Raw genomic sequence first — 17661 nt, 5'->3', positions numbered from 1 at the left:
CTTAAGTTTTACAATTGGTGTCTCTATTTGTAACACAAGTTTTGAAGACTTTTTTTTAGTAAACTTCATCATCAAAATTGAAATTATTGAGTGATTATGTGATTACACTTTGAGAATACTAGGCAAAGTAATTTTATGAGTAAACCATGTTTGTATGAGACACTTTTAGGTTCAAGACTAACAGTGACTTCGTAGATTTTTGATGGCTAACATAAGTAAGTACTGCATTAAAATTTCCATTTTTCCTAGATTAGTGATGGGGAGTACAAGGGCTCTGAGTCAGATAGCCTATGTGCTGGCTTCACTATTGAAATAGTTGTGTGACCTTGGGCATGTTATTTTCCTTAAACGTTAATTCTTTTGCAAATGGATAATAGTACTTATGTTTTGTATGCAAATTCATTGTTGTAAGGACTTAATAAGAAAATATCTATTTTTAAAAATGCCTTCAGAATTGTCTGTGTTATCCAGATTTCTTAGCTTTGTAATAAAAAGTTTTCACAACCTGGGTCTCAGCACGCTTTTCAGCCCTCCCCTAGTCAGTCCCATCACCTGAATCCAACTTGTTTACTCCTGTTCAGGAGTTCTTTACTTGGAGTCAGTCCATAGACCAACATGTGATTGCAGTTATTCCTGTGACTAAAATTTTGTCTGTAAGTTTCCAAGCACATAATTTTGGGAAAGATGATTTTAATTTTCATTTGACTTTTCAAGATCCAATAAACGTATTAACTAAGTTAACAAGATCTCAGGCCGTGTCTTTCCCTTTCATTGTGTGGTTCTCTCATTTTCTGCATGGGAGATTTTTCTTCTTTAGGGCCCAGTATAAATGTCATCCCTTCTGTGAAGCTTTTCCTGATTTACTAGATAGGTTTCCTCTTATTTGTTTGGGATTTTTTTTTTGGACACTTTGTACATACCTGTACTTTTAACTCTTAATTTTATTGCTGTCACTGTCTTCATTCAGGCTTTCTCCTGTTGCAGCAACCTCTTCACTAATCTCTTGTTTTCCGACTGACATTATCTGCAGTTCATCTTTGTGTTCTTTCTAAATTATAAATATAATCTTGTTCGTCACTTTATTCCCTAAAATACCTCAATTTTTCCCTCCCCCAAAGGAAAGATAAAGTTCAAACTTATTAGCTTGGTATACAAAGCCTTTTAGAATCCGGACCACCAACTCCCATTTTCCCAGCCTCATTAAAAAAGTTGGTTTGATCCCACCTTTACCACTGTGTCCATTTCTCACTCTGCCCGAATAACCCAGGGTCTTCCTTTCCCCATCTACCTATTTATCCTTCAAGACCTGGCTCTAATATTATGGTCTTTCAGCTTTTTCTGATTTCAGCAGGCAGAATTGGGTGGTTCTTTCTCCAGTGTATTCTATTAGCTTCCAGTACATAAACGTGGTGCCTACATAATTTGTTTCCATGTTTGTCTTTTGTATTGACTTGTAAATCAACAAGAGCAGGGATCTTGTTTATTCTTTCTTGTATACTTAGTACCTAGCAATTAGTACGATGCCTGGCACACAAAACTAATTTGTTAAATCAATTGTAGGGACTTCATGATACACACATGAGACAGACACTTGAAACAGTACTTTAGGGGGAACCCCTAATGTAAAATCTAGTATGTAAAAAGCAAATTTACCATAAGAAATTACTATAAAGGGAGAGGTTGTGGAGAAATAGGAACACTTTTACACTGTTGGTGGGACTGTAAACTAGTTCAACCATTGTGGAAGACAGTGTGGCAATTCCTCAAGGATCTAGAACTAGAAATATAGAAATACCATTTGACCCAGCCATTCCATTACTGGGTATATACCCAAAGGATTATAAATCATGCTGCTTTAAGGACACATGCAGACGTATGTTTATTGCCGCACTATTCACAATAGCAAAGACTTGGAACCAACCCAAATGTCCATCAATGATAGACTGGATTAAGAAAATGTGGCACATATACGCCATGGAATACCATGCAGCCATAAAAAAGGATGAGTTCATGTCCTTTGTAGGGACATGGATGAAGCTGGAAACCATCATTCTGAGCAAACTATTGCAAGGACAGAAAACCAAACACCGCACGTTCTCACTCATAGGTAGGAATTGAACAGTGAGAACACTTGGACACAGGGTGGGGAACATCACACACCGGGGCCTGTCCTGGGGTGGGGGGAGGGGGGCGGGATAGCGTTAGGAGATATACCTAATGTAAATGACGAGTTAATGGGTACAGCACACCAACATGGCACATGTGTGCATGTGTAACAAACCTGCATGTTGTGCACATGTACCCTAGAACTTAAAGTATAATTTAAAAAAAAAGAAATTACTATAAAGTAACAGGATAGGCGCTTTTGGCTATTTCTTGGAGACATTATTTATTTATCTAAGCCTACATTCATATAATAATGTACACATTTACGTGTGTGCAGTGAGGAATAGCATTGATGGAGAGAGAAAATGAGAGGCCTAGTATTGAGGAAGAGTTAGTCACCTAATAGGACAATAGTTTGGAGATGCCAAGATGGGTATAATCAGTTCCCTTACCTTGAGGTTGATGGCCATGAAGGCTCTTGAGCCTTACCTCTTTCATATATTTCAAGAAGTTTTTAATGCATTAGCTTCTCTTCTTGCGCTGCCTTCTTTTTAGCGATATCTAAATAGAAACTACATGACAAGTAGTTATCATAGCAAAAGCTAGCTTTGTAATGCACATGACAAAAACATAGTATAAATGTGACCTGTGGAGCAGTGAAAACTTTGGGTGCTGTCATTTACTGTGGTACCATCTTGTCTCTTACTGTGTACTGTGACCTCTAGTGGTTTCTGTTTCTTCCATGGATCATACTCTTCTGAATAGTGTTGACAAAAACTGAATAGAAAGTACAACTTACTGCAAGACTGCAAAGACTAAAACCTGTTTTATTTTCATTCAGTTCGAGATACTTGTCACCTTTCCCGGTGACCTTCCTTGACTCTCTTATCTAAAATAGCACTTCCCCATTGCCTTTCACCTCTTTAAGTACTGCTTTATTTTTCTTCAAATCACTACTAATCTTGTATGGTCGTCTCCCCAACTGGGATGTAAGTGCCATGAAGGTGTTGGCTTTTATTTACCTAGTGCCTAGTCTCTAAAACTTAATGGGTACTCACTAAATGCTTGTTGATCTTTATCTCCTCCCTTTCCTGTATCTCCCACTTGAATTTTTGAGAGTAATAAGCAAGTCTTAACTGTCTTTATCAAGAAATAGGAACATTTGGCCAGCTGTGGTGGCTCCTGCCTGTAATCCCAGCCAGCACTTTGGGAGACCAAGATGAGAGGATCCCCTGAGCCCAGGAGTTCAAGACCAGCCTGGGCAACTCTCTACAAAAAAATTTTAAAATTAGCCAGGTATGGTAATGCATACCTGTGATCCCAGCTACTCAGGAGGCTGAGGCAGGAGGATCACTTGCGCTCAGGAGGTTGAGGCTGCAGTAAGCCATATTCGTGCCACTGTACTCCAGCTTGGGCGACAGAGTGAGACCTTGTCTCAATAAATAAATAAATAGAAAGATACTTTTTGTTTGTTTGTTTGTTTGTTTTTGAGACAGAGTCTTTCTCTGTTGCCCAGGCTGGAGTGCAATGGTAAGCTCTCAGCCCACTGCAACCTCTGCCTCCTGGGTTCAAGCGATTCTCGTGCCTCAGCCCCTAGAGTGGCTGGGACTACAGGTGTGTGCCACCACGCCCAGCTAATTTTTATATTTTTAGTAGAGATGGAGTTTTGCCATGTTAGCCAGGCTGGTCTCAAACTTCTGGCCTCAAGTGATCTGCCCACCTCGGCCTCCCAAAGTGCTGGGATTACAGGCGTGAGCCATTGCGTCCGGCCAAGAAAGAAAGAGACATTTTTTTGTCAACCAGTTTATCCTGCTTCCCAGCAGGGATCACACCTTATTGTTCTTTGTATCTTGATCACCTAAGAGTAGAACCTCATTTTTATTATGTAATAAAATGTTTCATATAAAATGCATTAAATTTTATATAAATAATATGTTTTGGCCATGCACGGTGGCTCTCCCCTGTAATACCAGCACTTTGGAGGCCAAGGCGGGTGGATCACCTGAGGTTAGGAGTTTGAGACCAGCCTGGCTAACATGGTGAAACCCCATCTCTACTAAAAATACAAAAAATTAGCCGGGTGTTATGGCAGGCACCTGTAACCCTAGCTACTCGGCAGGCTGAGGCAGGAGAATCATTTGAACCTGGGAGGCAGAGGTTGCAGTGAGCAGAAATCATGCCATTGCACTCCATCCTGGGCAACAAGAGCAAAACTCTGTCTCAAAAATAATAATAATAATATGTTTCAACATAAATAAAAATTTATATAATAAAACTTTCATTGCTGTCACAAGGCCAACATACAATCCATTATATGAAAAATGTGAGGGACTGAATAATTTATTGAGGATCTTTTTGTGTGCCAAGCCCTCAGGTGGGTAGTGTGATTTTTCATTTTACAGATAGAAAACTGAGGTCCAGAGAAGTTAAGTAACTTTCCCAGGATCACACAGCTGGCAAGTGGTGGTGAGTTTTTTAGACTGTAGAGCCTATGTTCTTTTTTCTTATATCAGAATTTCCTAAACTGTGTTTCACTCCATATGATATATTTATTAATAAGTGCTTCTTGAAATAAGGGTTCTATGTTCATATAAGTTGGGATAAACTTTTTTTTTTTTTTTTTTTTTTTTTTTGAGATGAAGTTTCGCTTTTGTTGCCCAGGCTGGAGTGCAGTGGCGTGATCTCGGCTCACTGCAACCTCCGCCTCCCGGGTTCAAGTGATTCTCCTGCCTCAGCCTCCCAAGTAGCTGGGATTACAGGTGCTCACCACCACACCCAGCTGTTTGTATTTTTAGTAGAGATGGGGTTTCATCATGTTGGCCAGGCTGGTCTTGAACTCCTGACCTCAGGTGATCCACCCGCCTCACCCTCCCAAAGTGCTGGGATTACAGGCGTGAGCCACCGCACCCGGCCATGGGATAAACATTTTAAATGTTAAAATATGTTGTGAGTTTCCAAGAGAGACATTACATATTGTGCAGCATTTGCCAGACTTACCAGGTCTAGAACATTTTGCCATATTCTAAAGCCTTTATCAGCTCGAGAGTCACATTGCTTTTTTTTTTTTTCACTGCAATAAAGCAAAGTGCAGAGGTGAAGAGGTGATTGCCTTGTCTTTCTGCCTGCGACTAGTTTTAATTATTTAGTTTTAGCCTAAAACATGATTCTGAGTTTTTTTTTGTTTTTTATTTTTTTTGAGACGGGGTCTTGGTCGGCCTGGAGTGCCGTGGTGCAATCACAGCTCACTGTAGCCTTGTTAGCCTCAACCTCCCAGGCTTAGGCAGTTGTCCCAACCCAGCCTCTCTAGTAGCTGGGACCACAGGCACGCGCCACCACGCCCTGCTAATTTTTGTATTTTGTAGAGACAGGGTTTCGCCACGTTGCCCAAGCTGGTTTCAAACTGCTGAGCTCAAGTGAGCCTCCCAAAGTGCTGGGATTACAGGTGTGTACCAACTTGCCCAGCCTCCTTTCATTCTTTAGGCATGTTTCCTTCAGTTCTTTGAATATACAGTTGGTTCTCGCTATTTGCAGATACTGTATTTGTGCATTAGCCTACTTGCTAAAATTTATTTGTAAAACCAGCTGACTCTGACTGAGCTTTGTATGAAAAAATTTCCCCTCCAAAGGTTTTGCAGGGATTAAATTATGTGTGTTGTTACATATGAAAAATATTTTAATGTATTATAATTTGGGGAAAGTTGAGAATGAGTTATATTTCAGATGTGTCTTGAGTCAAGATTTATTCTTACAGGTTTACCTATATTGCTGCAACATAGCTAGGCCGGGATTACTAATATATTTGTTTATTTCTCCCCACTTTTGTGCTAAGTCTGGTTCCTGTCTTTTTGAGTGCTATTGTTGTCATTATTATTATTAGTAGTAGTATTTGGATCTAGCAGCTTATGGTGCTGACATCTGATTTGATAGTGTTTTTGTTTGTTTGTTTTAATTTAGAGACAGGATCATACTCCCTTGCTCAGGCTAGAATGCAGTGGTACAATCTTAGCTTACTGTAACCTCAAACTCTCAGGCTCAAGTGATCCTCCCACCCCAGCCTCTCAAATATCTAGGACTACAGGTGCATGCCACAGTGCCCAGCTAATTGAAAAATAATTTTTGTAGAGACAGGGTCTCACTTTATTGCCCAGGCTGGTCTTAAACTTGAGGCCTTAAGTGATCCTCCCACCTCAGCCTCCCAAGGCACTGGGATTAGAGGCATGAGCCACCACTCCCAGCCTGATTTCTCAGTATTCTTACTCCCAAGGAAATAACCTGAATGTGACACATTAGCCAGCACAATTTCTTATTAATGTGGACATTTGTTATAAGAATTGTTATTGTATATGATAAAATGTATATCCTCGCTTGGGAACTGCATTTTTATGATATATAATTTTATAAAATAGGCATTTTTTTGATTCTATTGTCTTTGCTTTTTTCAGATATATGTTTAAAATATATAAGGTATCCTAAAGTAATAAAGCAGATGTAAATATTTTAGTTTTTGTGACTCAAAACTAGTGGATGCTCATTCTAGAAACTTGAAACAAGATTTACAAATAGATGAATTAGATAGTGAAAGTACCATATAAACTCACTTTTAATAGCTTGGTGTATTTATCAGATTTTTGGAAAAATATATATAGAATGTGCGTTTATATAAATATTACAATTTCTAATTGTGCAAACAACTCATGCATACATTCTAATTGTTAAAAATTAGAACAGTATAAAAGGGGAGAATAAGAAGTAAAAGCTCCTGTCATATTCACTCTTATGTACTCCAGTACTACCTTTTCCTAGGTAGACCATTGTTAACAGTTTAGGAATGCATATCTATAGAATTTTTCTGTATGATGTGTACATATATATGTACTATTTTTAGAAAAAAATGGTTTCAAGCTTATATACTAAAACCTGCTTATTATTGTAGACATCTTTTCACGTAGAATATGTGTAGACTTACTGTATTTAAGGAATAAATGCATGGTATTCCATCAGAAATTACATTGATTTTAAATTCTACAGGTAGCAACACCTTCAACACTCAACTAAAAAAAAAATTTTTTTTAAGCTATAAAAGCACTTCTTGTGGCAAAAAATACGGTACAGAGGGTTTAAGGAAAAGTAAAAGCCTCTTTCCTTCTGCCCTCAATCTTTCCAGTCACTTCCCAGAGGAAATGACTGTTGACAGTCTTGTGTGTCCTTAAAAACACAAATACTCACCCTTTTGCAATTTACTTTTTAATTTGATATGTTGACCCTTTATCAGGACATTTGGAGCATGCACCATAATTTAAATATTTGTGTTATTTTGTTATTATAAACAGTGTCCCATGAACTTCCTTAAATATTAAGTGCTGGTTATTTCTATCTATAATATAAATTCCTGGAATTGAAATTATAGGATTAGGCCGAGTGTGGCGGCTCACACCTGTAATCCCAGCAATTTGGGAGGCTGAGGCAGGTGGATCACCTGAGGTCAGGAGTTCGAGACCAGCCTGGCCAACATGGTGAAACTCTGTCTCTACTAAAAATACAAAAATTATCCGGTAGTCCCAGCTACTCTGGAGGCTGAGGCAAGAGAATTGGTTGAACCCAGGAGGCAGAGGTTACAGTGAGCTGAGATTGCATCACTGCACTCTATCCTGGGCGACAGAGTGAGATGCCGACTCAAAAACAAAAATGACTGGATTAAAGAGGATGTTTGAGTTTTGATGGATACTTGCCTGTACTCTATCCTGGGCAACAGAGCGAGACACCGACTCAAAAAAAGAAATTACTGGATTGAGAGAATGTTTAAGTTTTGATGGATACTTGCTTACAAAAAGTTGAATATGTACTTCCGCCAGTAGTGTTTGGGAGTCCCCGTTTTACTAAATCCTTGCCAATGCTTGTATTATTAAACTTATTAATATTTGACAATGTGATAGGAAAGAATTATCAGATTGTTACACTAATTTGCATTTTAGTAACATTCAGGGTTTTTTTTTTTTTTTTGAGGCAGAATTTTGCTCTTATTGCCCAGGCTGGAGTGCAATGGTGCGATCTCGGCTCCCTGCAATATCTGCCTCCCAGGTTCAAGCGATTCTCCTGCCTCAGCCTCTTGAGTAGCTGGGATTACAGGCATGCGCCACCACGCCAGGATAATTTTGTATTTTTAGTAGAGATAGGGTTTCTCCATGTTGGTCAGGCTGGTCTTGAACTCCGGACTTCAGGTGATCCTCCCGCCTTGGCCTCCCAAAGCGCTGGGATTACAGGCGTGAGCCACCGCACCTGGCCTACATTCAGGTATTTTTATATGTATCAGACATTTAATTTTTTTTCTTGTGAGGTTTACCTTTTTCATATATTATGACTATTTAAAAATGTTGTTAAAAGTCATTAAAACTAGATTTTGTCCAATCATTATGATCATGTAATCTTTTTTTTTTTTTTTTAAAGACAGAGCCTTGCTCTGTTGCTTAGGCTGTAGTGCAGTGTTACAATCTCAGCTCACTGCAACCTCTGCTTCCTGGATTCAGGCGATTTTCATGCCTCAGCTTCCTGAGTAGCTGAGATTACAGGTGTGTGCCATCACACCCAGCTAATTTTTTGTATTTTTAGTAGAGAAGGGGTTTCGCCATGTTGGCCAGGCTGGTCTCAAACTTCTGGCCTCAAGTGATCCGCCCACCTTGGCCTTCCGAAGTGCTGGGATGATAGCCGTGAGCCACCGTGCCAGGCTGATCATGTAATCTTGAGATTTTAGGTCTCTTTGAAGTTCTCATGAAGCAGAACATGTCCAAAGAATTATAATTAGAGATATAGCCTAACCTGAAGCCATTGGAATGTGTGATACACTTTTGTGATTGATGGTGGCTCTGTGAGAGGTTTGTCAGTGTAGTCATTTATTGATCATTTACTGATCTCTTATAATCAGTTCTTCTAAACTCTGGAAGACTAAGTCATAGCTGAATAACTGGAAAGACTGTAGTGCTTTCCATTTGCTAACTTTAAAAAATATTGTGACCTGGCCGGGCATGATGGCTCACGCCTGTAATCCCAGCACTTTGGGAGGCTGAGGTGGGTGGATCATGAGGTCAGGAGTTTAAGACCAGCCTGGCCAAGATGGTAAAACCCCGTCTCTACTAAAACTACAAAAATTAGCCAGGCGCAGTGGCAGGCGCCTGTAATCTCAGCTACTCGGGAGGCTGAGGCAGGAGAATCGCTTGAACCCGGGTGACAGAGGTGGCAGTGAGCCAAGATTGCACCACTGCACTCCAACCTGGGTGACAGAGTGAGACTCTGTCTCAAAAAAAAAAAAAAAAAAAGTGACCTTTATATGTTTTCAAATAGAGTGCCACCAAATGGATGTATGACCTTGGGGCAAGTCAGCTTGTTATTTGGGGGCCTCATATTGCTCCCTAAATGAGATGCTCTTTAAGGTTTGATTCTGCTCCAAAATTTATATAACTCTATTGAAAAATGTTTGCTATATAAGATTTATTTTCTAAGTCATCTCCAAATATTTGTCTTGTATATTCTTATCAAAATAAATTAATCTTTTAAAAGTATGTTTTATTTGTACCATACCTATATATTGTATAAAACAGACACAGAAATACATAAAAGGGGTGAGATTTTTAAAAACTCATTTGAATATAAGTATTAATATTATATTCCTTCTCCCTGATGGATTATTTGCCCCTGTAGAATAAATGCCCATGCCAGTGGAAACTACTGATTAGAACTGAAAGTATTTGCATTAGTTATGCTCACTCTCTTTATTTGGTTTTTTCTTCATAGTGAAATCTTGATTTCAGTCCTTGAAGGACATTGTCAATGAAAATGTTAAATCAAGGGGCCAAGCACAGTGGCTCACACCTGTAATCCCAGTGCTTTGGGAGGCCAAGGCGGGAGGATCTCTTGAAGCCGGGAGTTCAAGACCAAGACTGGGCAACGTAGTGAGACCCTGTCTCTACAAAAACTTCTTAAAAGTTAGTTGGGCATTGTGGTGTCCTAGCTATTTGGGAAGCTGAGGCAGGAAATCCCTTAAGCTGAAGAGTTTGAGGTTACAGTGAGCTGTGTTTGTGCCACTGCGTTCCAGCCTGAGCAGGAGAACCAAGACTCTTTTCTGTTATGGTGGGGGTGGAAGGGGGAGTTAAATCTAGACCAGACGTTCCCATAAAGTTCTAACAGTAAATGTGCATAAAACATCACATTTGGATCAATCTTGTGTTTTATTGTGACGTGAAATGGAGAACATATATGTATATTTGAACTTAACAAGATTTCACTTAAAATTCTCATTCTGGCCAGGCACAGTGTCTCACGCCTGTAATCTCAGCACTTTGGGAGGCCTAGGCAGGCAGATCATGAGGTCAGGAGTTTGAGACCAGCCTGGCCAGTATGGTGAAACCCTGTCTCTACCAAAAATACAAAAATTAGCTGGGCGTGGTGGTAGGTGCCTGTAATCCCGGCTGCTTGGGAGGCTGAGGCAGGAGAATTGTTTGAACCCGGGAGGCGGAGGTTACAGTGAGCTGAGATCGAGCCATTGCACTCCAGCCTGGGTGACAGAGCAAGACTCCGACTCAGAAAAAAAAAAAAAATTCTCATTCTATTCGGGAGGCTGAAGCAGGAGAATCGCTTGAACCCGGGAGGCGGAGGTTGCAGTGAGCTGAGATCGAGCCATTGCACTCCAGCCTGGGCGACAGAGCGAGACTCCGACTCAAAAAAATAATAATAATTCTCATTCTATTCGGAATGCTGAGGCAGGAGAATTGCTTGAACCCGGGAGGCGGAGGTTGCAGTGAGCTGAGATCGAGCCATTGCACTCCAGCTTGGGCGACAGAGCGAGACTCCGACTCAAAAAAATAATAATAATTCTCATTCTATTCGGGAGGCTGAGGCAGGAGAATCTCTTGAACCCGGGAAGTGGAGGTTGCAGTGAGCAGAATTGTGCCACTGCACTCCAGCCTGGGTGACAGAACAAGACTCCATCTCAAAAAAAAAAAAAAGTACAATTTAGTGAGCTTTGGCATATCTTAATATCCATGAAACCATCAAGATTATGATTATATCCATCATCCCTATAAGTTTCTTCCTACTGCTTTGTATTCCCTTTCTTACCCTCCTGTTGTATACATACCCTCCCATCCCCACTTAACTACTGATTTGCTGTGTCTATAAATTAGATTGCATTTTTAAGAATTTTATATAAATACTATAATCATATAGTCTCTCTTTTTTGGCATCTCTCTGTATAATTATTGAAATTCATTCATCTTGTGTATATCAGTAGTTTATTTTATTGATGAGTATTCATTATATGGATATATCATGATTTGTTTATTTATTTACCTGTTGATAGACATTTGAATTGTTTCCAGTTTTTGACTACTACAAATCAAGCTGTTATGAACATTTTGTGTGGAAGTCTTTGTATGGACAGATGCTTTTTCTTTTCTTTTGGGTAAATTCCTAGGTGGAATGGCTGGGTCAGATGACAGGTTTTCCAGAGTAGTTGTATTTTACATTCACATCAGCACTGTATGAGAGTTCTAGTTTTCTATCTCCTCACTAACACTTGGTGTGGCCAGTGTTTTTCATTTTAGCCACTCTAATATTACTGTTAGTTCATTGTGATTCTAATTTGCACTTCCCTAATGGCTTTTTAAAATTTTGAGATAGGGTCTCACTCTGTCACCCAGGCTGCAGTGGTGTGATCTTGGCTTACTGCAGCCTCTGCCTCCCAGGCTCAGGTGATTCTCCCACGACAGCCTCCCAAATAGCTGGGACCACAGGCTTGTATCACCACACCTGGCTAATTTTTTTGTAACGGCGGGATTTTGCCACATTGCCCAGGTTGGTCTCGAACTTTTGGTCTCAAACGATCCTCCTGCCTTGGCCTTCCAAAATGCTGGGGTTACAGGCGTGAGCCACTGTGCCTGGCCCTAATTACTTATGTCACGTGTCTTTTCATATGTTTGTTTGCCATCCTTCTGTCTTCTTTGACGAAGTGTCCAAATCTTTGCCATTGAAAAATAATTGTTTTCTTATTGTTGAATTTTGAGAGGTGTTGTGTTTGTGTTTCTGATATATGCTTTGCAAAGATTTTCTCCCTAGGTTGTGCCTTCTCTCTTTTTATTATTCTCTTAACAGTATATTTCTTTCTTTTTTTAATTAATTAATTTTTTTTTTGAGACCGAGTCTTACTTTGTCACCCAGGCAGGAGTGCAATGGCGCGACCTTGACTCACTGCAACCTCCACCTCACACGTTCAAGCGATTCTCCTGCCTCAGACTCCTGAGTAGCTGGGAACAGGCGCCTGCCACCACACCCGGCTAATTTTTGTATTTTTAGATGAGACAGGGTTTCGCCATGTTGGCCAGGCTGGTCTTGAACTTCTAACCTCAAGTGATCTGCCCGTGCTGGGATTATCAGTGTGAGCCACCACAAACGGCCTTAACAGTGTATTTCTTTCTTTCTTTTTTTTTTTGAGACCGAGTCTTGCTCTGTCACCCAGGCTGGGGTGCAGTGGTGTGATCTCAGCTCACTGCAAGCTCTGCCTCCCGGGGTCATGCCATTCTCCTGCCTCAGCTTCCCAAGTAGCTGGGACTACAGGCACCTGCCACCGCGCCTGGCTAATTTTTTTTTTTTTGTATTTTTAGTAGAGACAGGGTTTCACGGTGTTAGCCAGGAGGGTCTCTTATCTCCTGACCTCGTGATCTGCCCGCCTCCACCTCCCAAAGTGCTGGGATTACAGGCGTGAGCCACTGCGCCAGCCAACAGTGTATTTCTAAGAACATAAATTCTTAATATTGATAAATTGTGTTTTTCCCATTATATCTAAAAAATCTGTCTAATCCGAGACCACAGAGATGTTCTGCTGTTTTCTTCTGGAGATTGTATGGTTTTAGGTTTTACATTTAATTCTATGATTCATTTGGAGTTAATTTTTATATATGGTGTGAGGGATGGATGGAAAGTTCTTTAGATATAGGTATATCTAAAGAACTTTTAAAAAATCACTCGTGCTTGCTTCAGCAGCACATACATTAAAATTGGAACGATACGGAGAAGATTAGCCTGGCCCCTGTGCAAAGATGACCTGCAAATTTTTGAAGTGTTCTATATTTTTCAGGGAGTCTCAGGCCAAGGATGCCGTCGAAGAGTACTTCAAATGCAGTAAATGAACAGATAAATCTTTGGCTCACAAAAAAATAAAAATAAAAACATATATATATAGATAGGTATATGGATATATCAATAGATATATATGAGTGTTATATAAGTATATCTATAGCTATATATATGAGTGATTTTTTTAAAAGTTGCAGCACCATTTGTTGAAAAATCTATGCTTTCTCCACTGAATTGCCTTTGCACCTTATTGAAAATTAGCTGTACATGTGTGTCTCATTCTGGATTCTATTCTGTTTCATTGATCTGTTTGTCTACTCTGATGCCAATACCACACTCTTATGTTGCATTTTCAAACAAAATATAATATGCTATGAAAGCTATATAGCACATAGAGACAGGAAATAGAATAGTGGTTGCCAAGGGCTAGAAGGAGGGGAGAATGGGGAGTTGTTTTTTAATGAGTTCGGAGTTTCAGCTTTGTAAGATGACAGGAGTTCAGTGGGTAGATGTTCGAGTGGCAGCACAACAATGTAACAATGTGAATACTTAATACCACAGAAATATATACTTAAAAATTGTTTAGATGGTAAATTTTGTATGTATTTTACCACCATTTTGAAAAAATAGTTTGAACCCAAAGCTGTCTTTGGTGTTTTTTTTGTTTTTGTTTTTGGAGAGATGGGATCTTGCTATGGTCTTTTTTGTTTTGTGTTTTTTTTTTTCCCCCAGAGATGAGGGCTTGATATATTTAGCCCAGGCTGGTCTCGAACTCCTGAACTCAAGCAGTCCTCCCGCCTTGGCCTCCCAAAGTGCTGGGATTATAGGCATGAGCCACTGGTATCCAGCCTTACCACCATTTTTTATTTTTATTTTTTGAGATGGAGTCTCGCTGTGTCGCCCAGGCTGGAGAGCATTGGTGCGATCTCAGCTCCCTGCAGCCTCCACATCCCGGGTTCAAGTGATTCTCCTGCCTCAGCTTCCCCAGTAGTTGGGACTACAGGCCTGTGCCACCACGCCCGGCTAATTTTTGTATTTTTAATAGAGACAGCGTTTCGCCATGTTGGCCAGGTTGGTCTGGAACTTCCAGTCTCAGGTGATCCACCTGCCTGGGCCTCCCAAAATGCTGGGATTACAGGCATGAGCCACCACACCCAGCCTTTACCACCGTATTTAAAAAAGCTATTTTGTAGGATGCAGGTACAAAATGGGTAGTCAATTTCAGTTGACTGATGTCAGAAAATGAGACCTGGAGAGGTTATCTGGTAATTGATGGGGCAGAGATTTGAAAACTGTAGCCAGAATGCCTGTTATTTCCCTCTGTTGTTACACAACTACCTCAGAATTGTAATACTTTTACCCAGCATGATAAAGTTTGAACTTTACAATCTCCAGATTTAAGAAGTATTGTAAATCAGTCCTTTTAGTAATAATGGTTCGCTAATGCAGAAATGGAGGATAGTTTGAATTTATCCTCTCTGCCCCCAGCCCCCGTCGTCTTCCTTTTGCATGTTCATCCACTTCAGTTTCTTGAAAATTTCGAATCTAAAATCTCTAGACTTAAAGTTAACTCTTTTTTTTTTTTTTTGGTACTTTTATTGTGGTAAAGTATACATAACATAGAATTTGCCATCTTAACCATTTGAGTGTACAACTTAGTGGCATTAAGTACATTCACATTGTTGTGCAACCATTACCTCCATCCATCCATCCATCTCCAGAACTTTGTCATCTTCCCAAAGTGAAACTGTGTACCCATTAAATACTAACTCCCCATTCCCTTTTTTCTTCACCTTCTGGCAACCATCATTCTACTATCTGTCTCTATGAATTTGACTATTCTTAGGTACCTCATATAAGTGAAATTGTACAGTATTTGTCTTGTTGTGACTGCCATATTTCACTTAATATAGTGTCCTCAAGATATATCATGTTGTATCGTGTCAGAATTTTCTTCCCCTTTAAGACTGAATAATACTCCATTTTATGGATATATCACTTTTGTTCATCTGTTCATGAACACTTGGGTTTCTTCCTCCTTTTGGCTATTGTAAATAATGCTGCTGTGAACACGCGTGTACAAATACCTCTTTAAGATCTGCTGTCACTTCTTTGGGATGTGTACACTGAAATGAAATTGTTGGATCGTATGGTATTTCTGTTTAATTTTTGGAGGAACCACCATACCATTTTCCAAACCACTGTAGCATTTTACATTTCTACCAGCAATGCACAAGGGTTCCTATTTCTCCACACCCTTGCTAACACTTGTTCTGTTCTTTTCTTTTCTTTTCTTTTCTTTTCTTTTTGAGACAGGGTCTTGCTCTGTCACCCAGGCTGGAGTGCAGTCGCATGATCTTGACTCATCGTAACCTCTGCCTCCCGGAATCAAGTGATTCTCCTGCCTCAGCCTCCTGAGTGGCTGGGATTATAGGCGCCCACCACCATGCCTAGCTAATTTTTGTATTTTTTTCAGTAGAGACAGGGTTTCACCATGTTGGCCAGGCTGGTCTCGAACTCCTGACCGCAAGTGATGGACCTGCCTTGGCTTCCCAAAGTGCTGGGATTACAGGTGTGAGCCACTTGGCCTGACCTCTTTTATTTTACATAATAGTCATCCTAATGGGTGCGAAGTCGTATCTCATTGTGGTTTTGATTTGGATTTCCCTAATTAGTGGTGTTTCACATCTTTTCATGTGCTTATTGGCCATTTGTATGTCTTCCTTGGAGAAATGTCTTTTCAAGTCTTCTGCCCAATTTTTAATTGGCTTGTTTTGTGTTGTTGAGTTTTAGGAGGTCTTTATGTGTTTAGATATTAATGCATCAAAAGATATATGATTTGCTGTATTTTCTCCCATTCTATGGGTTTCCTTTTTACTCTCTTGATAGTGTCCTTTGATGCACAGAAGTTTTTAATTTTGATGAAGTCCAGTTTATATATTTTTATTTGTGTTGCTTGTGCTTTTGGTATCATAGTCAAACAATAATTGCCAAATCCAATGTAATGAAGCTATTTATCTATATTTTCTCCTGAAGTTTTATCATTTTAGTTCATATGTTTAGATCTTTGATCCATTTCAAGTTGGTTTATGTATATGGTGTAAGGTAAGGTCCCGCTTCAGTCTATTGTATGTGAATATTTGGTTTTCCTAACATTGTTGAATGAAAAGGCTGTCTTTGGCCAGCTGCAGTGGCTCACGCCTGTAATCCCAGCACTTTGGGAAGCCAAGGTGGATGGATTACTTGAGGTCAGGAGTTTGAGACCAGCCTGGCCAATATGGCGAAACCCCATCTCTACTAAAAATACAAAAATTAGCCAGGTGTGGTGGCTTGTGCCTGTAGTACCAAGTACTTGGGAGAATGAGACAGGAGAATCGCTTGAACCTGGGAGGTGGAGGTTGCATTGAGCCGAGATGGCACCACCACTGCACTCCAGCCTGGGCAGCAGAGCGAGACTCCATCTCAAAAAGAAAAGAAAAGAAAAGAAAAGAAAATGCTGTCTTTTTCCCTTTGAATGGTCTTGGCACCCTAGGTGAAAATCATTTTCATTTGACCACATATACAAGGATTTATTTCTTGGCTTTCTGTTAGGTTCCATTGGTCTGTGTGTCTTTTATGGATAACTCTGTAGTAATTAGGTGTTTAGATTATTAAAGGAATATATGAAAAATTTCTTGAACTGCAACAGTGATGAAAAGAATGTAAACTGAATAAACAAAGTATTGTATTTCTTCTATTAAGCTGATCCTCACAAGTTATATTAAAATTATAATATCTAATAATTGTTACAGCTCCTCACTCTGTCACCCTGTAACACCAATAATAGGAATGTACATTGGAACAAATTTTCCGGAGCAGAATTTGACACTGTGTAAAGCCTTAAAAATTATGCACCCAGCAATTCCATTTATAGGACATTATTATAAGAAAATTGTCATGGATACATGGGAAAAATTAGATAAGGGGTGCTCATTTTAGTGTTATAGGGGTGTTCATCTTAATATTTTATATATAATACTGCAAAGTTAGAAGCCATTATGTCCATAAATAAATAATTGGGTAATAAATTGTATCCACACAAAGTTGTGCAGCCATAAAAACGCTGACATTGAAGAAAACTTTACAATAAATGGAAAGACGTTATAGCATGATTCTATTAAAATGTTCGGTTTAGGCATTTAAAAAAACCCTCAAGCGGCCGGCATGGTGGCTCATGCCTGTAATCCCAGCACTTTGGGAACCCGAGGTGAGCAGATCACGAGGTCAAGAGATCGAGACCATCCTGGCCAACATGGTGAAACCCCGTCTCTACTAAAGATACAAAAAATTAGCCAGGCATGGTGGCGAGCACCTGTAATCCCAGCCACTCAGGAGGCTGAGGCAGGAGAATCTCTTGAACCTGAGAGGCGGAGGTGGCAGTGAGCGCATATTGCG

General features: G+C 39.9%; 1 protein-coding gene and 1 non-coding gene across 2 annotated transcripts in view; both read left to right on the top strand.

Moving 5' to 3' along the window:
* The window catches only part of RLF (RLF zinc finger), an 80011-nt gene that overhangs the window by 3360 nt on the left and 58990 nt on the right, over positions 1 to 17661 (top strand). The gene's annotated exons all lie outside the window — the stretch shown is intronic.
* LOC129023040 (U6 spliceosomal RNA) lies at positions 13119 to 13225 on the top strand. Its single transcript, XR_008496645.1, has one exon. It is a non-coding gene; the product is annotated as a U6 spliceosomal RNA (small nuclear RNA).

Source organism: Pongo pygmaeus, chromosome 1, assembly GCF_028885625.2.
Source record: "Pongo pygmaeus isolate AG05252 chromosome 1, NHGRI_mPonPyg2-v2.0_pri, whole genome shotgun sequence".
Classification (NCBI taxonomy): Eukaryota; Metazoa; Chordata; class Mammalia; order Primates; family Hominidae; genus Pongo; species Pongo pygmaeus.
Note: the sequence above shows the minus strand (reverse complement) of the source record. Positions and strands in the feature narration are given on the sequence as shown.